Here is a 23549-nt window from a genome sequence, read left to right on the forward strand (position 1 = left end):
CCAGTTCCATATGCCACATTTGAGGAGCTATTTAGGGTCTCGTTAGATGAGTGTTTGGAGGAGATAAATGGGGTATTTAAGTGAAGGGTGGTTTGAGAAGGCACATGCTATGGTTGCTGACTTCAAATGTTCAAAGGCTATGTACAGAAGGGGAAATGGGCTGTTCAGGACTCAATACTCATTAGCACTAGCTGCAGATTCACTGGACATCTTAATACACATTGTATTCATATTTATAATAATGATTTAAAGTCTTATTTCTTTCCCCCCTTTTAGAATTGAGCAAACTCATACCTGGAGCTGTTTTGCAATTGTTCAAGGTCATACAGCTAGGTAATCATAAACCATACCATTTTGTGTTTAAGTTCAATGGTGTTCCTACCAATACCATAGCTACCTACTAAATGTATATATAGTGAGACACATTTCAGTTCAATGTAGCAACTAGCAGGACTGTTCAAAGATGAATACTATTGTGAGATCGTGAGTGGTTCCCTGCACTCAGAGTTCAAGCATATGCTGGACAGCTGTTTTGCCAGGATCTGGTAGTCCCTTCAATTTACACATATAGAATGATATGCTTATCTTACTAAACAAAATATTAAAAATGAATGCTAATCATAGAGCCAAAGGACCTCCAGAAGTGAGGCCAAGTGCATTTAAGTGACTGAACTGTGGGCATTCTCTGTGGTTATTAGAAGATAACTACAGCACCCAAAGTTCATTCTCTGCACTTACAATCTAACATTTTTTTCTGCAGTTACCCTTATCTAATATCTGGGTAATAAAGTGTGGAACTAGAGGGTATGGAAAGAGGAAGGGCAGGGATGTTATGTGAATTCCTAATATGAGTTATTTGGCATGCTCTTGCTTTATTAAAACAAGCAAAGAATGGGAGTGGCAGTAGGAGAGGGTTTAAAATGATAAGCAGAGAATGCTATCTAGCAAAAGAGAACAGAATGCTGTGGAAGGCTAAGGAAGGCAGGGACTATGGCTTGTGCTGTATTTCCCTCTTGTTGAGTAGATGCCCAACATGTATGTGTTGAAATGAATAACGACATCAACACTTCAACAAATATTTAAAGAGAAACTTCTTAGAGCTGAGCTGTGTGCACAGCCTGGGAGCCAAACATGAAGTAAACAAAAATCTCTATCCTTTTAAGGAACTCACAGTCTAGTAAGAAAAGACCACCAGGCAAAACAATGGGCCAAAAGAGAGTGCTAATGATTGTCACAGAGAATAGATACAAAGCTCTCTGAAAACAGAAAGGAAAGCATATGTAATTCAGCCTAAGTGTATAGGGTGAGGATGTGGGTGTGGTGAAAGGAGGGGAAGTCAGGGAAGGTTCCAAAGAGGAAATGCTGCGCTATCTTTTGAAGGATGGTAGGAGGAGGTTCACCTGGTTAAATGAGGGATGGATTTCAGATGGGGAAAATATACTCAGGCGCAGAGCCAGAGCCTGTGCACTTGGTGTGTGACGTGTGGTGGGAGTGAGAGCTGGAGCTGAAGAGGCCTAGGGATCGGATCACAAAAGGACCTGTACATCGCAGTAATTAACTTGATTCTAGTTGTCCAGGTGGAGAGCCTCCGAAAGATGTTCAAGAGGCAGCCTCTGTTTTTGGAGCATTCTCTCCCAGTGATAGGAGACAGAAGCAGAAGTGAAATTAGAAAGGCTTGACCAACTGAAGACTGGCAAAGAGGCTAGAGTAGTGGAGACAGCTTATTAGTCACAGAATTACAAGAGGAAGAATCCATCCGTAATAGTTTAAATTAGAGAACTTTAGTAGAGGTAAATTTCGCGGCCTGGTTGTTGGCATGGCGAGATTTCCGTCATGGAATTAGGTGACAGTGAAGTGAGTAGCAGAGTGAGTAATATGGAATGCCCGGAAGTGGGAACACAGGGCTGCCCCGAGTTTGTATTAGCTGATGACTCTTTTGAACCGAATTCAGGAAATGACATAAAAATGACTTGCGCAATAAAATTAGAAGAATAGAGGCCATGAAGACAGTACCTTGGAGAAAAAATAACCGGAGTTGGTGGAGATGGGGAAGTAGCCCGTGTCAGAGGGCCATTTTGGACTGTCCAGTGGGAGGATCCTCAAGGAAAAACAAAGGCCTTGAATCCAGCCCTTCCTCGCCTCAACCCATTCTGCGCCCACCTTGCCAGGTGCCTTCGCCCTTCAGCACATCACAGGCAGGGTTAGGTGGGGGGACGACCATCTCCAGGCATTTCCTGGCGGTAAGTACTTGGGAGAAAAGGAATTCCCCCCCGCCCCCCCCCCCCCCCAAAAGGAGAATGTCAATGTTAGAATTTTGAAAAACTGCACACCACATACTTGAGCCGACTGCACATTGCAGGATGAGGAGAGAAAACACATGCCAAGGGGTCAAGTAGACGGGTCCTTCCTGACTCTGAGTCCAGTGCTCCTCCCAGGACCCGCATTGCCGGCTCGGCCGCTCCCACCTGGACGCACGGTCCTGGGGTGCACAGCGGCCCCCTCCTCGCGCCGCCCCCAACCCCCAGCCGCCAGGCGCTCCCGGCCCCGCCCCCTGCCCAGCTGGGCGGGGTCTCCGCGCAGCCGCTACCCCGGCGCGTGCGGGGTCGGGCGGACGCGGGTCGGACCGCGGGTCTCGGAGGTCGCCGGGCCGCCTGCGCCGCCGCCCCTCGCCTGACGCACGCAGGGGCTGGACACGATTTGCCACGAGCGGCTGGAGCCCTGCGCGCCGCCGCCGCCCGCGCCCGCCCCGCCCCCAGCCCGCCTCCTCCCGCCTCGCCCTCCTCCCTCCGGTGTCCCGTCGGCGTCCCCGCGTCCTCTCCCGCCGCCGGGGAGAGCCGGTCCGCAGCGCCAGCGCCGGCCAGGTGAGTGTGGCCGCCGTGTGGCCCGGGCGGCCCGGGCGGGAGGAGGGTGCAGGCCCTGCGGCGGCGGCGGCGGCGAGCGCGGGCGGGTGGAGGCGGCGGCGGGCCCGGCTTTCTCCCCCCGCGGGCCGCGCGGCGCAGGGAAGGGCGCCCCCGCCCGCAGCCCCCGCCGCCGCCGCTGCCGCAGACAAAGCGCCCGAGGTGGGCAGCCGGGCGGGCGGTCCCCGCCTCCGCCTCCGCGCCGCCTGCGGGGTGCGGCTGCGGCCCGCCAAGCCCCGGCCGCTGGCGCCCCCCCTGCTGAGCGCCCTTCTTCGTGTCTGGGTGTCAGGGACCCGAATCGTGCAACAGGTCTAGGCGTCCATCCGTATTTTCCGGTGTGCGGGGCCCGAGGTGGCGCCGCTCCGGGGCGAGTCCCCGCGCCCAGCGCCCGCCGCTGGCTCCTTTGTGTGGCCGGCGACCGGCCCGCCCGGTGGGTGGGGGACGCCGGCTCCGGGTCCCCGGGCTGCGCGAGGCTCCGGACGCCTCCCTCGCGGAGAGCGGCTCGGCTTCCGCCGCCTGCAGCAGGCTGACATCCCTCAGCCTTTGGAGGAGCCACAAAGGAAGGGGGCCAGGCTCTCCAGCCAGGACCTCCTGTTAAGTGTTTATTTTCTGTGTGTTAGGTGGACGCATGCTGGACCCGCGTGTGGTCGGCCCCTGAGGGTGCGGGAGGGATCCCGCCCTGGGATGCACGGCTTGGACAGCCCCCGGTTCCCTTGGCGCTTTGACATCTCTCTCTGCTACACAGACCTCACCCTGCAAGTTGGAAGTGCTGTTGAGGGAGTAACTGGATAGCGGCGATTTGACAGGTCACCTCTCCCTTCACATTCTGTCTGTGCCAACCATACCCACCACGCATTCTAGCAAAGGTTGGCAAACCTTCCGTTAAAATCGCCACTCAGGATACCCCCTGTGTTGGAAAATATGAATCCATATGGTTTTCTTTGGCTTAACGAACCTTATTTTCTTAGGTGCGAGAAACTTTTTTCATCCTCCCCAAGGTAGAATACATAATAAAGGAGGTTTATCTTTGTTTACGCACCTTGGGTCATGCTCTCATCTATCTGGTTTCACTGGTGTGCTATTTTGGTATCACAATACTAAATAGAAGGAAGGTATCTTCCTTTTGCTGTGAGCAATAAAATACTTCTTTGTTCTAGAACCAGGAAGCTTTATGTGGACAGAAGTTGGTGACTTGCTTTTCACCCCATGACCAAATACATTAAAATATTCCCAAAGGACTTAAGAAAGCATTACACAACTCTGTAGATTGTTTGTGCATCCAAAATTCCAGGAAATAATTTTGCTGTATGTTTATTCAAACAATCTAACCTTGAAAAGTGGGCCTGCTCTGTAAATACCCACACATTAGGGGGTGCATTGATTGGATTTAAAGAGTTTGCCAAGCACCCCTGTGAATAATAGCTGGAAGGAATCATTGGTGGATGAGATTAGGAGCTGATGATGGATGGACCTAGAAGTCTGACAGCAAAATGCAGAACATGTGAAGTGGTAGAGGTTGCAAATTCATTTATTTGGGTTTTTGTTTGACAGGCATATCTGCAAACTAAATGTCTATTAATTTAAAAAGCAGAAAAGATTACATTTTGTCCTGTTTTTCATGTGCTTAATAAAGACTCCTTGAAGCTCTTTTCTACTTCCTAAAAACACACTTGATATTAATAAGGACTTTTCTTTTGAAGAAATAAAATTATACCAAATTAATATGATCTGGAGAAAGTTTCTCTGGCATAATTAGTAGTTTGACTTCACTAAGGATACCATTTATCCGTGTAACATTGAACTTCAAAGAGCTTTCCTAGCTGTTATTAGCAATAGGAACAGTCTCTTGAGAAAAGTAGGATATTTACTAATGAAAAGTAACAGAAACTTAAATTTATGAAATCATTTTCTTTTTTTAAAAAAAAATATATTTTATTGATTTTTTAGAGAGGAAGGGAGAGGGATAGAGAGTTAGAAACATTGATGACAGGGAAACATTGATCAGCTGCCTCCTGCACACCCCCTACTGGGGATGTGCCGGCAACCAAGGTACATGCCCTTGACCAGAATTGAACCTGGCCAACGCTGTATCCACTGAGCCAAACCGGTTAGGGCGAAATCATTTTCTTTTATCGAGATAAAACTCATACACTTTAGACTCCACTTAGTGTTCAGTGGCGTTATTATATTCATAAAGTAGGACAAACATCTCAAATTCAAGAACATTTTCATCATCCTGAAAAGACACCCCCAAACCCATTGGCTATTATTCCTATTCTCTCTCTCCTGCATTTGGCAATCACTTATCTACTTTCAGTATCTGTGGATTTGCCTTTTCTGGACATTTCATGTAAACGGAATCATAAAGTATGTGGCTCTCCGTATTATGCATATATCAATACGTCATTCCTTTTCATGGATGAATAATATTCCATTATATGGATATACCACATTTCTACTTTTTTACTATTATGAGTAATGCTTCTATGAACACTTATTTATAAGTGTGTGGACATAGGTTTTCTGTTCTGTTGGGTGAATACTTCGATGTGGTATTACTGAGTCATGGTAGCTCTGTTTAACCTCTTGAGGAACTGCTAAGCTTTTTCATAGCTGCTGTACCGTTTTGCAATCTCACCAACGAAGTTTGAGGGTTTCATTTTCTCCAACACTTGTTAAACGTTGTCTAGAATAGTCATTCTACTGGGAAGGGGTATCTGGTTTTCATTTGCATTGCCCTAATGCCCTAATGGCTAATGATGTTGAACATCTGTTCCTGTTCTCATTGGCCATTTGTGTATCTTCTTTGGAAAAATGTCTATTTGATTTATAATCATTTCTGCTTGTTTTCACATGTATTTTCTTATTTAGTCTTTGAAATAATACTGTAAGATAGATTTGTTTCTGTTTTACTGCTAGGAAAGTAAGGTGCAAAGAGGTTAAGTAATTTGCTCCTTCTTAAAAACCTTATAAAGTTAGTAAGATTAATGGTGTGAATATAAACTTAGGTCTTCTGACTCCACTTCCTGCATTCTTTCCACTTTGTGCGGCATATACAGAACTCAAATTGTCTTTGCAGATTTGTTTGGCTAATCATTGCCAAAGTGGGGGCATAATAAATAAATAAATCAACAACAAAAAGCAGGTGTTAACGGCCACAGTGCCTCATATTCACCAGATTTTGTTATGCTTTCTCAACTAATTTTTTTTTTCTCTCTCCTAATAAGGTGGATATGATTTGCATATTTCCTGGGGGGAAACAGAGCAGTTAAACCTAGTCCCAGTTTCTTAGTGTCATAGCTAATCCTAGAACCCACTAATCACTGGGACATGGGGCTTTCTCTTCTCCTGCAGCTTCACGTTCTCTGTTTTCTCCCTTTAATATTAAAGTGATTGGAAAATTTCACATTTTTCATAAACATTAACATTTTTCTGGATTAAACTGAAATTAGCTTTTATTTTTGAACTAAGTGGCTTGCTAGTTTCACTTTGAAGTGCAGGATCACTAGGGTATATGCTTCAGTTTTTGTGTACTAGTTTGGATCAGACATATGCAGAATTCTCAACTCCTAGAGGGTAGAGTCCACAAGTTATTTATTCATCTTTGCATGTTCATTGTCCAACATAGTGCCTGTCACATACCAGGGACTCTAACCTTTGTTTAATGAATAAATACAAATACATTTTTTAATTGGAAAAAAAAATACACAAAACAATACAAATTATCTGTTACACTCTTTTAGAATAAAGGTAGTCTAAATTCCAGAAAAAGAAAGTATTTCTTAACCCTGGCATATGACCTAAAAACTAATAAATGTTAAAAATTAGAACTTGATTTAAAACTCAACACTGTATGTTATGGAAGGAAGTAAGTGTTGTTCCATCCTGGGTTTAAAAAAGTAGGTTCCTAGCCAGTTTGACTCAGTGGTTGGAGCGTGGGCCCGTGGACTGAAGGGTCCCGGGTTCGATTTCGGTCAAGGGCATGTACCTAGGTTGCAGGCTCGATCCCTGGTGCTGGTCGGGGCTCATTCGGGAGGCAGCAGTGGATGTGTCTCTCTCATGTCAATGTTTTCTCTCTGTCTCATCCCCTCCCTTCCACTCTCTCTAAAAATCAGTGGAAAAATATCCTCGGGTGAGGATGAACAACAACAACAACAAAAATAGGTTCTAAGTACCTGCTGGCACAAGCACTTACTCTAAGCTCAATGTCCAAACAAGAGTTGTACTCTTGAGTATTTGTTAAATAAAGGAATGCCCAATGAGTGGGTAAAAGAATTAATTTTTGCTATAACAAGTAGAGGAGATAACAGCAAGTTAATATTTAGGCCCTGTTACTCACTTATGTATTTTAATTGTCAAACATATATGTTAGTTATAAAAATTCAAATAATGTATCGGTATATAGAGTTAAAGTTGAAAATCTCCCATTTACTTCTTGTCCTCTTTATTTCTTTCACTCCAAGGTAATCATTATTAACAGTTTGAGATTTATATTACAAACCTATATCTTTGCATTTATGTGTACATAAGTACAAATATACATTTATATATCCAGCCATACCCACATACATGTGTGTGTATACACAATAGTTTTTCTTTTACAGATGGGGTCATTCTACATATATCCTTTGTTTTTCACTCAAATATATTAAGACTTTTGCATCTATCATCAGAAAAGATAAACATAATATTTGTTTGCTTTTTAGTTTGCTATTCTTGCCTGGTTTTGGTGTCAAAATTAAGCCAGCTATTAAGAATGAATTGGTAAACTATCCCCATTTTCTCTGTTATCTGGAATAGTTGAAAATATCTGCCCTGTAAACATCTTTTAGAAATCACCTGAAAACCTTGGTGAAGGAAGAAATCCATGACAACGTTTCTCATTTTTCCTGTTTTTATTATTATATCACGTTTTAGACCTTATTTTCTATTACATATTTGGTGAAGGAATCCTTCCATACACACTTCTCTCAGCTCTGATAAGGTGACAAATGCAAATGATTAAATGAATCAATCGATGCAGAAGTATGTGCACTTTTCTCTTAGAGAGATCCAGAGTAAAGTCCTACACTTACTAGTTGTATACTTTTGGCAAATTACCCTCTTCAAACGTCTGTTTTCTATTCTGTAAAATGGTAATGGTTCCAACCTCACAGGAATCTTGGAAATATTAGAGATGTGAGACAATATATGAAGTTGCATCTAATAAAAGTGAAAAAATAACACTAAACTATAAATGTAAATTTGTCACCTTAATTACTATAAATTGTTTCATCTACCAAGAACAAATTTAAGGAGAAAGAATGGTGGAGCTATAGGGATGATTCCACTAATAAGTTGGAAGAATCTATAAACATCTCCAGGCTATTTAAAACTTAATTTTGGAAAACAATGATTTCTAAATACCTGCATGTTTTTGGGGCAGGATAGTGGGGAAAAGTACTGGAGTAAACAGACCTGGATTAATCTTGCATTATCACTTGTTAGCCTTGTGACTTTGGACAAGTTAATTTCTCTCTGTAAAATTGGATAAATGCACTTACTTTATAGGGTAAGTATGAGGAAAGATATTAGTATAATGCCTGGTATTTAATAGGTATTCAGATTGTTAAAAAACATTTTTTTTGCATGTGTTGAGTGCCTAACATTGATGAGCATGAGGTGTTGGTTTCTGCTATTTCAAGACTGCATAGTGTAGTGGAAAGGACATTAGGCCCTAAATCAGACATTTAGCCTGGGTATTGCACTTACTCGCCATTGGCCTTGGACAAGATGCCTGCTAACCTTCTTCTCTTTCCTTACCTGTAAAAAGAGAGTAAGAGAACTAACGCTTATTGAGAATCTATTTTATATGCATTTATTAGGCATATAAAAGATTTAACAAATCTTTTCATTTAATCTTCCCAATAATCCTCCCATGTACAGATAATTTGTCATTTCCCATTTTAATAGATGAAGAAACAGAGGTGCAGGAATTCGATTTTCTGAAATCCACTGGGTGTCCACCCTCCTCCCCTGCCCCCCAGTCCCGTCCATGTTCTTTTATTCATTACAGCACTCCCCTCCTGGGATGATAGGATGTGTCTACATACAGCGAATACCAAATGGAGAGAACACTGCAAACTGAAACACTAAGTGTATAAAAGAGCTAAACCAATGTATGATTAGGCTACTAATTTATTAATGATTTCCATTAATCAAATACAAATAGAGGATTGTTAATGTGTCCTAATGCCTGTGCTTAAGAGTAGTAATTTAAGTTTTTTAATATGTATGTTTCTTATAACCACTTTACTTAAATAATTTATGAGTCTTCATTGCATTTCTGCTTTGACCAGGTGAAGGAGAGGGAGTAGGTAGTTGTCATAAAGGGAAATACGAGCTTGTTTGATGGGTGTGTGTGTGTGTGTGTGTGTGTGTGTGTGTGTGTGTGAGAGAGAGAGAGAGAGAGAGAGAGAGAGAGAGAGAGAGAGAGAGAGAGAGAATGTGTGTATGGAAGAGGTGAGAAGTACAGTTCTATGGCAGTTTGGCATTTACTGAAACTATAGACTCTTGGAAAGAAGTAGGGGAAAATCTACATTATAATTCATTATCCACTAGCAGACTTGCAGACTTGTTTAAAAAAATGAACCTGCCTTTGTCAGTTGGTTTGTAAAGAGCTATTGATTGATTATATTCTAGAAAGATAGTGATATTGTCTTTCCTTTGATAGGGGTTGCCAAAGCTATTGCTATGGCTTTTATTTTATTTGATCAGATTCTGTGATATTGATTTTGCATTTCTGCAAGCCTTGTGCTAGAGATATGCAAACCCCCCCCCCCCAAAAAAAAATGCCTTGGGATATTGCAAAATAAATTGTGATTCAGTAATAGTATATAAGGTTTAGCAGTTCTGTTAAGGCTTCAGTTATCATTTTTATTCTGTTGATTAGAAGTGGGAATTCCTATTTTTTTTTTTTTTTTTACAGAATACAAAGTGTGGTGAGTTATATGTAAGAGGTAGAAAACATGGTTCTTGTCTTCAAAGAGTATATTTTTAGTTTGGGAGGCAATGAAGGAGGACACAAGTAAAAGGACACAGAGATTTTTAAAACTTGCACTTGCTCTTTGTAAAATCACTTTAACTGCATTGGGCTTTGTTAAATACCATAGGTCTCTCCTGATGGATACTGTCAGAGTAACCCAACCCTTTGAAAACTGGCAGTTGCGTATCTTGTATATCTTGTTCATTCTATAGTGTTCTCTTTGCTGTACAAAAAAGGACTGTTTGGAATAAATACCAAGAATAGTTCCTCTTTTCTGTACTTTGCTGTTTATCTCCTGGATTGTGGACTGGGCTCTTCTTTTTGTGATGGCTGTTAGAAAGCCAGAGCCAGGCTTGTGGAACACCCCAGAGTGGGCATACAGGCTTTATGCTTTGCATTTTGCTTATCCTTGGCTTGGCATCATTGTTGGGGTCTTCTTTATTCTTTTGCTTTTATTGTTTAATTTATTAACTTTTATGGTTCATGTAGTCTTACAAGTCTCATTAATCCTTTTCAGGACAAGATAGGGGTATATATAAATAATTATACATGAAATCCATGGAGGAACATATCAAGGCAAACAGATTAATATAGTAGAGACCATATATGGCAATGGGTTGATTTCATGGGCCAGCTTTGATTGATAATGGTGGCTGAATGGAACACTGCCTTAAGAAGTAGTTAGAGGCACCGTGTGGATTTAGTGGGAAGGGCTATTGTGATCATTGAGCAATGTTGTTGTCATGGGTGTAAGAATATTGATGGCCAGTGTTTGCCATCCCAATTACAGATAAAATATACAGGATCCTGGATAGTACAATGGGTGAGTGACTTTTTAAGTTTAGAGTTAGGTTTTGCCAGGTGAGATGTGGATTTGGGAAACAAGCTGGTTATTTTGGGGGGGTTGGCAGTCAGATTGGTTCAGCTGCAATGAAATGTCTGCAGTGTGTTAAGCAGAAATGAAGTTGGTGGGAAAAGTGAAGAAGGAGGTGTGGGCAGCCTTCTTCCACAGTCCCATCCAGAATACCACATTTGTGTTTAGTTGTCCTGTCTCCTTAGTCTCCTCTGATAGTTTCCCAATCTGTTCATATTATTTTTATGACCTTGACAGTTCTGAGAAGTCCTGGTCAGATATTCTATAGGACATCTCTGAACTTGGGTTTGTCTGATGATTAGAATGGGGCTATGGATTTTTGGAAATAAGTTGAATTGCCCTTCTCATCATGTCATGTGAGGGAGTGCCGGTATATTAATGACATTACTGGTGATGTTAACTTAGATCACTTGGTCAAGGTCGTGTTTGTCAGGTTTCTCCACTGTAAGGTTACTATTTTTCCTTTTACATTATTTTGGGAAGTGATTTACTAAGTTCAGCCTATCCTCAAAGTGGAAGGGGGAATTAAAGGAACTTTCTTTTTAAAAAATGTAATATTCCTTTAGATGGGTGTACTATTTATTTTACTCAAGTACTCCCTTATCGTATGTAATAAAGAATGAATATGCAAATTGACCATCACACCATCACAAAGATGGTAGTGCCCGTAGCCACAAGATGGCGGCGCCCAGTCCCTTCAGCCCTGCCGGAGTCCCCCAGTCCTTTCAGTCCCACCAGGGGGGTGGTAGGCGCGTGGTGTGGCTGGACCCATCCTCAGGCGGGTCAGGCCACTCCTTGCACCTGCTGCCGGAGTCCCACAGTCCTATCAGCCTAGCCAGGGGGGCGGCATCGCATGGCGTGGCCAGACCCGCCCTCAGCCCCCCAGCCGCACAGGGCCGGCCTGAGGCGCATGTTGGCTGCCCAGCCGCCTAGGGCCGCCCAAAGCTCAGGCAACCAGCTGAGGCTTGCGCTGCTGGCAGTGGCAGCTGCAGAGGTCTGCAGAGGTGTTGCCTTCCCCTGATTGCCGGGTTGCCTCCCGCCCCTGGGGGCTCCTGGACTGTGAGAGGGGGCAGGCCAGGCTGAGGGACCCACCCCTTCCAGTGCATGAATTTTCATGCACTGGGCCTTTAGTTGATATGTATTTAGATGGTTTAGTACATCCTAACAGGTAAGGAAATAGGCTCTGGAACTACAGTACCTAGATTCACACTGGCTCCACACTAGTTCTGTGATCTTGGGCTACACTCACTTGACCTCTTAGTTTCTCAATCTGTACAACAGGGCTGTTGATAGTAACTACCTCCTAGGATTGTTTGTTGGGAGGATTAAATGAGAAAATGTATGTGTAAAGTGTTTAGAACAGTGTCACTATACTAAGTGCTAAGTAGGTGTTTGTTATTATTATTATGACTAGAGGCCCGGTGCATGAAATTCGTGTGTGTGTGTGTGTGGGGGGGCGTTATGTGTGTGTCCCTCAGCCCAGTCTGTACCCTCTCCAGTCTGGGACCCCTTGGGAGATGTCCGACTGCCGGTTTACCCTCTCATAATCCAGGACTGCTGGCTCCCAACCACTCGCCTGCCTGCCTGCCTGATTGCCCCCAACCGCTTCTGCCTGCCAGCCTGATCACCCCCTAACCACTCCCCTGCCAGCCTGACCATTGCCTAACTGCTCCCCTGCCAGCCCGATTGCCCCCAACTGCCCTCCTCTGCTGGCCTGTGTCCCCCCCAACTGTCCTCCTCTGTCGGCTTGGTCACCCCTAACTTCCCTCCCTTGCCAGGCTGGTCGCCCCTAACTGCTTTCCCTACAGGCCTGATTGCCCCCAGCTGCCCTCCCTTTCAGGCCTGGTCCCTCCCAAATGCCCTCCCCTGCTGGCCTGATCACCCACAACTGCCCTCCCCTGCTGGCCATCTTGTGTCCACATGGGGGCGGCCATATTGTGTGTTGGAGTGATGGGCAATTTGCATATTACCTCTTTATTATATAGGATGATTTTGACTTTACTATGATACTGCAATAAATGACTTTGTATATAGTACTAGAGGCCTGGTGGGGTCCCTTGGCCTGGCCAGCAATCAGGGTGGATCGGGGCCGTAGGAGGTTGTGCAGAGGGAGGGACCATAGGAGGTTGGCCCGCCGGGGGAGGGGCCATGGGAGGTTGGCTGTGGGAGCACACTGACCACCAGGGGCAGCTCCTGCCTTGAGCATCTGCCCTCTGGTGGTCAGTGTGCATCATAGCGACCGGTCATTCTGCTGTTTGCATATTAGCCTTTTATTATACAGGATACTGTTTAATATCTGTTATCATTAAACTACCCCCTTCCAACCCTCTTCTCAACCACACTGTAAAAAACAAAAATGCTGACTCTTTTACATCAGCTGGATGGGGTGTAGAGGGCATGATGGTCTTTTGTTTGGATTTCACTTTGGAGGAGTCCATGAGCTCAGCCTAGCCACTCACGAATTATATTCACCCTGTTCCCTCACATGCCAAGAGGCTTCAAGAACTCTGGGGCATGAGAATAGCCTGCTGGGGGTTGGATGGGAGGAGGAGATACACAATGTCCCCATTCTGAAAGAAGGAAGGGGATATTAAACCAGGAGAAGGAAGTAGACACCATGAACATGGAATCTGGATCAGTGGAATATGAGATTCTTAGCTTCCTAACAATAAATTTAAGAGAGGAGAAGGCAAAGGAGAGCTCAAGTAACTTACCTATTAGTCAACTCTTTTGACCCAGCTCTCCTAGTCTTATCATTACTAAAACAATTTCCTAGTGGACTCAGCAAAATAAAAACAAAGCTCCTACACCCTCAGTTAAACCAAGTCAAAACAAAAGGTGAACATTTCTTCTAGGTGCCTTCAACTACAAAGCAAGTCTGTTAAAAGACTGAGTGCAGTTCTTGTTTAAGTTCTTTTCTGTTTTGATAGGGGAAACTGGAAGACTGTGGCCTCTTGGGGGCAGGAGGTATGAAGGGTAACCTGGGGTGGTAGAGAACTTAGGAGGCGGGAGAAAGGGAAGCTTAGAGGCAGCTAAAATGACAAATACAGGTTTTTACAATTATTGCCAGATCATGGATTATCTTTACTCACAGACAAATAAAAGCTCTATTTCAAATATTTCAAATAGAATAGGCAGCTAACCAGACACATATCTTGAGTTGTGGTGAGATGGAGCTGATACTAGTACCGTAACAACACTTGGATTGCAGTTTAATTCTATTTTAAACATATTATTTCTGTTAAAATGCCATTTTTGTTAACCTGCTTTTGTACATTGTTGAAAATATTTAAGCCTATCAGTTACCTACACCTTAAATGTGAATCATTTAAGCAGATAGTTATTTCTTTTCTCCTTACTACTTGGCTGAGATCAGATACTAAGGAAATAAGAATGTTGGTAGAAGAGAGGTAGTTTTATAATTTACATCTGTTGTGCAGGCTCATACTGGACACCATGGTTAACTTTAGGTGACAATTAAAAATTGAATCTGGTTTGCAAAGAGAAGAGTTTTTTTTGTCTTTTTTAAAAAATATATTTTTATTGATTTCAGAGAGGAAGGGAGAGGGAGAGAGAGATAGAAACACCAGTGATGAGAGAGAACCATTGATCAGCTGCCTCCTGCACACCCCCTTCTGGGGGATCGCACACCCTCTATCGGGGATCAGGCCTGCAACCTGGGCATGTGCCCCCGGCTGGAATTGAACCGGCAACTCTTCAGTCTGCAGGCTGACACTCTATCCACTGAGCCAAGCCTGCAAGGGCGAGAAGACGTTTTATGAAAATAATATTTCTTTAGGCAACTTAAAATTACTGAGTCCAAGAATATTCTTTTAAAGATTTATTTTATCAATTTTTTTATAAGATGGTTGCAGGAACAGTGCAGATAATATAGCATTTTATTATACAGTCCACTTAGAGTTTTTAAAAATTAAATTAATGCTATTTGACTGAAAATTTGCATTTTGTCAAGCACTGAGATACAGAATACTAACTACTTGTGAAAAAAGACTTTGCTACTGTAGCAGAGAAATCAGACATTGGTAGTGATTAGTAAACACAGTGCTCTGGAATGTTCTATAAAACTAGTGCCCCGGTGCACAGATTCATGCACATTGAAAGGAAATTAATTAGAACGTGTCCAGCGGGCAGGATTGGGGGAGACAGGCCGGACACGCCCTGGAGCTAACCTCCCATGGTTCCTCCCCACCTGGCCGCACCTGGGGCAGTGCCTTGACTTGAAGGGCATCTGCAGAGTGTGCGGGGTCCCTCTGGCATGTGGGGACACTTAGCCTGGCCTGTGGGGATCGGGCCGAAACCAACTGACATCCCCCGAGGGTTCTCAGATTCTGAGAGGATGGTTCTCAGGTGACACACCCCGGAATTGGGCTCCCTCCTCTCTGGTTCTGTGGTGCATCACCCGAGAACTGCTGCTGCCAAGTCACCGCACTTTGGTGGCTCCTGCGTTGAGCATCTGCCCCTTGGTGGTCAGTGTGCATCATAGCTACCGGTCTGATGGTTGCTTAGCCTTTTATATATATAGATTGGTAGACATTTGGCATCAAGTAGGTCGTGTATTCAGCTTAAGAGCTTGACAGAACTCTTAGTTTCAATAATAAAAGTTGTTAGGGCTAAGGAAAGAAGGGCATGTTAGAGGAAGAGACAAGAGAAAAGAGGTCAGTTAATAGAGAACAGAGAAAAAAGGGATCAAAGACAAGAATTCAATTAACTTTTGTGAGAACAAAGTCTTTCCTCTGAGGAAGAAGAAATAAGGTGTTCTAGTTCCTTCTTTATTTTAGGAACACTTCTTCAGTTTGGTTTGTTATATGTGACTTCTATAAGCAAAATACACTAAGAATTATAAAATGACACTGACTTTTTTTTCTTGCAGTTAGTCATTTACTAAGTGATAAGTTTCCAGTTTCTACAGAAACTGTCATGACTGAAACTATCAAAAGAGCTGATACTTTTAAGTTAATTTTAATGAATGATGGGGAGAGTTAGTGGATTATTATCAAATTGCTTGTCAGATTTTCCTAAATGTAGCATATACTGTAAGTATAATGCTTTATTTAATATATATTTTTAAGGAATCTAAGAATTTTGAAGGAATTTAATTAATGGTCATAAAAGTTTTAAGGGAAGATCAAGGTAAAGCGTTCTTTTTCATCATGCCAATAGTTTTCTAGGGACTTATTAGTATCATTATACTTATGGAATATTTTAAAAAATATATATATTTTTATTGATTTCAGTGAAGAAGGGAGAGGGAGAGAGATATAGAAACATCAATGATGAGAGAGAATCATTGATCAGCTGCCTCCTGCACGCCCACTGCTGGGGATCCAGCCCACAACCCAGGCATGTGCCCTTGACCAGAATCGAACCTGGGACCCTTCAGTCTGCAGGCCAAGGCTCTATCCACTGAGCCAAACCAGCTAGGGCTGGAATAATTTTAAAATTTGTATGCATGGTTGTATCCCTGTCCTTCTGGCTGGAGAGTAAAAGTGTCAACTCCCAGGGACTCTTGTCTCTGGGGAGCAGGGCTTAGGAGGAAGTTTCTGTACCCCCCAGACATGAAAGCAAGTGTATGGCACACATGTCTGATTATCACTACTTATTCCGGAAAATAATTACTTTCCTATTCCTAAAGAAAATAAATTTGTATAAAATTTACCACTTAAAATACCTCCAAACGAAGTCTGTCAGTCGTACTTGGCACTTGTAGGAAAGGGAAAGACATACAATAGAAAGTAAAATTGACTCAGTCCCTGACCTTCCATAGCATATACTTTTTTTAAAAATATATTTTATTGATTTTTTTACAGAGAGGAAGGGAGAGGGACAGAGAGCTAGAAACATCGATGAGAGAGAAACATCGATCAGATGCCTCCTGCACACTCCCCACCGGGGATGTGCCCGCAACAAGGTACATGCCCTTGACTGGAATCGAACCTGGGACCCTTGAGTCCTCAGGCTGACACTCTATCCACTGAGCCAAACCAGTCAGGGCCACAGCATATACTTTTAACATATGCTAAAGTTTATGCTTAGAAATATAGTCTATAATAATCAAAATTGAAACATACTCAGACACAGCGAGCCCAGTGGTGGTTGCCAGAGAAGGGGAGGGGATTTGGGGGATTGGGTGAAAGGGTTGAAGGGATTAAGAAGTACAAATTGGTAGTTATAAGATAGTCATGGGAGTGTAAATACAGCATAGGGAATATAATCAGTTATATTGCAATAATTATGTATGGTGCCAGTGGGTACTGGAAATATCAGGGGGAATACTTTGTAAAGTATATGTTGCTTAACTACTGTGTGTACACCTGAGACCAATACAAAATAATATTGAAAGTAAGCTATACTTGAAAAAAAATAAGTAATTAACAAATATGTAAAAATAACACAAGTAAATATGACTTGGTTCATTCTATCAATGAATCCCCACTCAGCTAAGTTATATACTGAGTGATAAGTGTAATAGAGATAGTGTAAGATAAAATACTAGGACTAAGAAGGAAGAGACAAAGAGTGTTGTGTCAGGGAAGGTTTCACAGAGAAGGTGAAGCTAAGCTACAGTTCAAAGACTAAGGAATTTCTTTGACTAGCTAACCAGAGATAACAGGATATGCTAGAACACAAACAATGCAAAGCATTGTAGGTTGAGAGAACTGCACTTGTGTTTTTTTTTGCTGATGAGAAGGACATGAAATAGAAAGAGAGGCAGGGGCTTGATCTGGAAAAGACAACTCTTGCAGAACAGATGGCCATGGAGGACCATTCAGGACTTTAGACTTGTGAGGTAGTTAATTTTGCAAGTATGTGAAAGAGGGGTGTCTGGAATAGGGAAACCTTTTAGAGGTTATACAGCAAGCATGTCAAACTCAAAGGCTAACACGGGCCAAATAAGTTTATTTGGGCCGCAGAAGTTTATGTGGGCTGCAAAAAAAACAAAAGCTTCAATTTTCATAGAAATACAGGTTTATTTTGATAGAGACATGCTGAATACAAAGGGCTGAAATAAATGAGTAATTGTTAACCTAAAATAATAGAATATTTTAATAAAAATTAATATTTTTTTGAACATGAACTTACCAGACACTGAATAACTGCACAAATTAATAAGCGTAATGCAAATAAGCCTATTTTTTTTTTTTGTTCTCTGAAAGCGAAATATTTCCTGTTGCGCACACCAAACAAGTCAGTCCAAGACTAATGATGTGGCAATCGGCTACTAAAATAATCCCTGCTAGTATTAGTGGAGAGAAATGGTGCGCCTGCGCGTAAGGGAAATGAATGCAACACGATTATAGTAATCAGTCATTAGTGAACGTTGTAGTTTGTTATTAATAATTATGTATAACAGGATATTATAAAAATTAAGTTATGAAATTTTTATTAAAACGTTTCTTACATACTGTTATATTTGCTGGGACGCAAAAATATTCATTGTGGGGCCACATGTGGCCCACAACCCGCGAGTTTGACATGCTTGTTATACAGTAATGGAGGCAATAGTGCTGTGGAAGAGAAAAGGATAGAGTCGGCATTCTGTGGCATTTATACTGATACAGAGGGTATAGGAAAAGGATAACTTCAACGTCTCTCTTAGGTTTTTCGCTTTGGTTTTTATAATGTGTGTGGGTACATGTCATGCTGGGGATTAATGTAGCAAAGCTTATCAAATACTATCATTTTACCAAATTTTAAGTTGAAATAATTGCAGACTTATGAAAAAGTTATAAAAATAATTCAAAGAATTCTTAATACTTTCATCTCATTTTAGCCAAATGTTAACTTTTTACCACATTTGCTTTTCATGAAGTGATAAATATTATTTTATTTCTGAACCATTTGAGAGTAATTTGTAGACATTATGTCCCTTTGTCCCTAAATACTTCATTGTGTATTTCTCCCAAAACAAGCATATTTTCTTATATAGTCAAAGTATAATCATCAAAGTTAGGATATTAACATTGATGCAATACTGTATCACCTTTATCCAAATTTTCTGATGCCCTTTGAGTAAATGAGAATCTTCTTTCCTGGGATAGTATCTAGTCTAGGACCATGCATTACTTTTATTTGTTCTACTTCTTTATTCTTCTTTAATTTGGAACATGTCCTTTGTCTTTCTTTATGTTTCATGATATGACATTTTTGGAGAATACAGGTGAACTGTTTTGTAGAAGTATTGCACCATTTGAGTTTGTCTGATGTTTCCTCCTGATTAGATTCAGATCATGCATTTTTGGCTGGAAAACTACAGCAATGTATCAGTGAGTCATGTCTGGAGGTTCATGCTATTGTTGTTGCAATACTAGTGATGTAAATTTTTATCACTTGGTAATGATGGTGTCCTCCAGGTCTCCCTACTGTAAAATTACTTACTTTTCTTTTATTATTAATACTAGAGGCCTGTTGCACAAAGAGATTCATGCAATAGGCCTTCCCTTCCCCTGGCTGCCGGCACCGTTTTCCTCCGGCACCCGGGACCCAGGCCTTTGCTCTGGCCGCAGCCTTCAGTCGTCGCTGCTCCAGCTGGAGCCTTCAGCCGTTCGCTCTGCCGCTTTGGCGTACATATGCAAATTAACCGCCATCTTTGTTGGGTTAATTTACATGCTCTCCTGATTGGCTGGTGAGCGTATTGGAGGGATGGTGAATTTACATGTTTGTTATTAGCTAAGAAGCATCTTTTCGGAAGATACTTTGAGACTCTTGATATCCTATTTTTCATAATTTTTTTATCCATTAGTTTTAACATATGATCTTATATTATTCTGTGTCCTTTTGACATGTACTTATACATTTTTCAGCACTGCCTTATATTCTGGCAAAAGATGGTCCAGAGTCATCTTCTGCTTTCCCCACCCAACTTGGAATACCAGTTTTTCAAGTAGCCCTCATTCTTTTTAGTGGGAATAGTATTTAGAAATATAGATCAAGGCACATATGCTCATTGCTGCTAAGAGGTCATTGAATTTAGGCCATTTTATTAGGGTTCTCCAGAGAAGTAGAACCAATCGGCTATATTAAGGAGATTTATCATAAGGAATTGGCTCATGTGGTTGTGGAGGCTGGCAAGTCTAGTCTGTAGGGTGGGCCGGAGGCAGTAGACCCTGGGGGTAACGTGTTCCAGTTCTTAGAATATCAGACAGGATGAGCTTGAGGGCAGTCTACTAGAGAACTCTCTTACCAGGAGAGGGTCAATGTTTTTGTTCTTCAACTGATTGGATGAGGCTCGTGCACAGTATGGAGAGTAATGTGCTTTACTCTACTGATTAAAATATTAATCTCATTCAGAAACACCCTTGAAGAAACATTCAGAATAATTTTAATAAAATATCTGGCATTCTGGCCTATTGACATATAAAATTAACCATCAGCACCTTCTTAGAGGACAGAGATAGGGGACACACAAACATATCCATATCTATATGTACTAAAAACTATGAGTACATATTAATTTTTTCTCTTTTAACTATCATTATGCGTTCATTCTAGCCTCTCCTTATACAGGGTGGGGCAAGTAGGGCAAAAGTAGATTTACAGTTGTGAGTATGCAAAACAGTTTATTCTTGTATTATTATTTAATTATTGTATTATTTTCCATATGAGCAACTGTAACCTACATTTGCCTCATCCTGTATTAGTAACTCCCTTCTTTACAGAGTCTGGCTCCCATGATTCACTTTATTTACTTACTTGCTGAATATCAGAATACATAGAAAGCACTGTAATTCAGAAGCGCTAATCCCTTAACACTATTAAAAAACACAAATCCATTTATTGGAATTCTGTATTTACTTATGCTTTTTACTTTTTGCTTACAGCCTGAGAGTACAAACTAAAAATACTGCGCTCAAAAGCCACTTGGGTTTGTTCTCTCTTCCTGCCTCATCCTTTAGTGTAGTTATGGTTGTCATTTGAAATTCCATTAGAGACATTTCTTTCTGTTTGATTTCTGTTTTAGGTTTTTTTACCCTTTCATCCTTGTTATAAATCTTTGAGTATGTGAAACATTATCATGGTTACAAAAGTGAGAACTACACAGAAAGCTATACTCAGAGAAGTGTTAGTCATCCCTTCCATCTCTTCTACTCCTTTTCCAATCCCCGATGCTTTTCACCATTTTCCCATACTTCCTCTAGGCAGTTAGTCTAGTTTCTGATTTATCTATCTTTTGTTTCTCTGCACAGAATGAGCAGATGAATGTCTCTCTCTCTCTCTCTCTGTCTGTCTCTCTCTGTGTGTGTATATATCTATCTATATATATATATATGTATATATAATTTTTTTTTCCTCTTTACTGCATAGAAAGTAGACCACTGCAAGAGTTCTTTTGTAGTTTGCTTTTTACACTTAACAAATCATATTATCTCATAGAGATCTTCATTAATTTTTATAGCTGCATGGTACTCCATTGGGTGGATACACCAATTCTTTATTCAGCTACTCTTATCTATGGACATGCAGGTTATTTCCAATTTTATTTTCCAATTCCTGTTATACCACCATAAATAATCTTGTGTAACAAGTACTTATATATTGTTGAAAGTACATCTTTCTTCTTATTCTGTATATTTGTGTTTTCTCCTTTTGTTTTTTCTTCACTAACCATGTCTGTTTTCTTAATTAAAAAAATCAGATGTTTATGAATTAGATATACTGTTTTGTTTTACTTTAATTCTCCACCTCATTAATTATTTTAGATCTATTTTTCCATCCTTCTGTTTTCTTTGGTTTACTTTGTTCTTTTTGAATTAGAAACTTACTTTTATTACTTACATAACTATTACAGGTTTTTCCCTTTTCAGTGCATTAAATGTTATCTTAATATCATTTGTTTTAGAAAATGTAATTTTGCCGAAACCGGTTTGGCTCAGTGGATAGAGCGTCGGCCTGCGGACTGAAAGGTCCCAGGTTCGGTTCCGGTCAAGGGCATGTACCTGGGTTGTGGGCACATCCCCAGTGGGAGGTGTGCAGGAGGCAGCTGATCGATGTTTCTCTCTCATTGATGTTTCTAACTTTCTATCTCTCTCCCTTCCTCTCTGTGAAAAATCAATAAAAAAAATATATTAAAAAAAAAAGAAAATGTAATTTTGTGTGTTTTTTTCCCTTTTACTGGAGTTTAATAGATGTTTTAAAATTTGAGGAAGAGTGCTTTATTTTTTATTTTGTTTGTAATGTTTATTTTTATTAGAATTATGATCAGTGTTTGTATTATTTCTGCTTTATGAAATTTACTGTTGTTTTCTTTAAGAACTACATACGATCACTTTTTTTTGGTTAGTATTCAAATCTACTTTTGGTTAGTATTCAAATCTACTTTAGAAGAAGGTATGGTTTTTATTATCGGTATAAAGTTTGATATAATCTGTAAGATCTACCTTAATTATATTTGTGTCTGTTAGTCTTATAGTAGAAGCTCATAATACACCACACCTTCCTGATCCCACCAAACGCAGAGCATTGTCTTCTTTCCGAAGCGATTTGGCCTTGCAGTTGATGTTGATGGTTGACCTGGATCAACCCATGATTTTGTGCGTTTGGGATTCTCAAAATAAACCCACTTTTCATCGCTAGTCACAATTCAGTGCAAAAAAGACTTCTTTTCGTGCCGTTGAAGCAACATTTTACTGATGACTTTTTGGTTTTCCATTTGTCTTTCGTTCAGTTGATGTGGCACCCATTTTTCTTCCTTTAAAATCTTTCCCATTGATTGTAAACGATCGGAAGTTGTTTGCTGAGCAATGTTTAATCTTTATGCAAGTTGTTTTTGAGTTTGACACACATCTTCATCCAATAATGCTTATAATTGTTGGTATTCAAACTTTCTCGGTTGGCCTGGACGTTCTTTGTTTTTCACATAGAAATGATCACTTTTAAAGCATTCACAACTATCTTGAGATGGAGCATGTTCACCATAAGCTTCCTGAAGTATACGATAACTTTCAGCAGCACTTTTCTTCAAAATAAAGTAATGAGTTAAAACTTCCCACAAATGCTTTTTTGGCACAAAATTTGACATTTTTAAGCAAAATGTAAAAATATCTATGATGTCAACACCTTCAGAAAATCTGACATATGAAGTTTTGTTGTCAATACAACAAAATAGCATACATATCAAGTCGCATATATATCAACATATGTGTAACTCCATCTATTGAAAAAATCCGCATTGTTAACCAGTACACCTGGTATGTATAAAGTTGTTTTTCTGTGTCTTTTTGCATTCCTTGTAGTTTCTGCTTTTTAAAGGTAGTTGTGTTATTTGATAAGTCGGTATTCCTGTTATCTTCATTGTGTATTGTAGCTTTTAACATTAAACAGTGTTTCTCTTTGCCACTTTCAGTGCTTTTTGACTGTGATTCTTTTTGTTTTGTTTTGTTTTGTTGTTGTTTTGTTTTTAATATATATTTTATTGATTTTTTACAGAGAGGAAGGGAGAGAGATAGAGAGTTAGAAACATCGATGAGAGAGAAACATCAATCAGCTGCCTCCTGCACATCTCCCACTGGGGATGTGCCCGCAACCCAGGTACATGCCCTTGACTGGAATCGAACCTGGGACCCTTCAGTCGGCAGGCCGACGCTCTATCCACTGAGCCAAACCGGTTTTGGCGACTGTGATTCTTTAGTACCAGCATGGCTATCCTTGCTTCCCTTTGTTTCTATTTGCTTGATATGCCTTTGCTTATCCCTTTGTTTTTTAGCCTTTCTGATTTACTTTGTTGTAGGTTATCCCT

General features: G+C 41.1%; 1 protein-coding gene across 1 annotated transcript in view; it reads left to right on the top strand.

The window, feature by feature from the left end:
* The first annotated feature begins 2728 nt into the window (after window positions 1-2728).
* The window catches only part of SESTD1 (SEC14 and spectrin domain containing 1), a 102348-nt gene continuing 81527 nt past the window's right edge, over window positions 2729-23549 (top strand). The window contains exon 1 of the mRNA XM_059703943.1: window positions 2729-2861. The gene's annotated coding sequence lies outside the window, so the exon portion shown is untranslated. The remainder of the gene's footprint in view (window positions 2862-23549) is intronic.

Source organism: Myotis daubentonii, chromosome 7 (assembly GCF_963259705.1).
Source record: "Myotis daubentonii chromosome 7, mMyoDau2.1, whole genome shotgun sequence".
Taxonomy (NCBI): Eukaryota; Metazoa; Chordata; class Mammalia; order Chiroptera; family Vespertilionidae; genus Myotis; species Myotis daubentonii.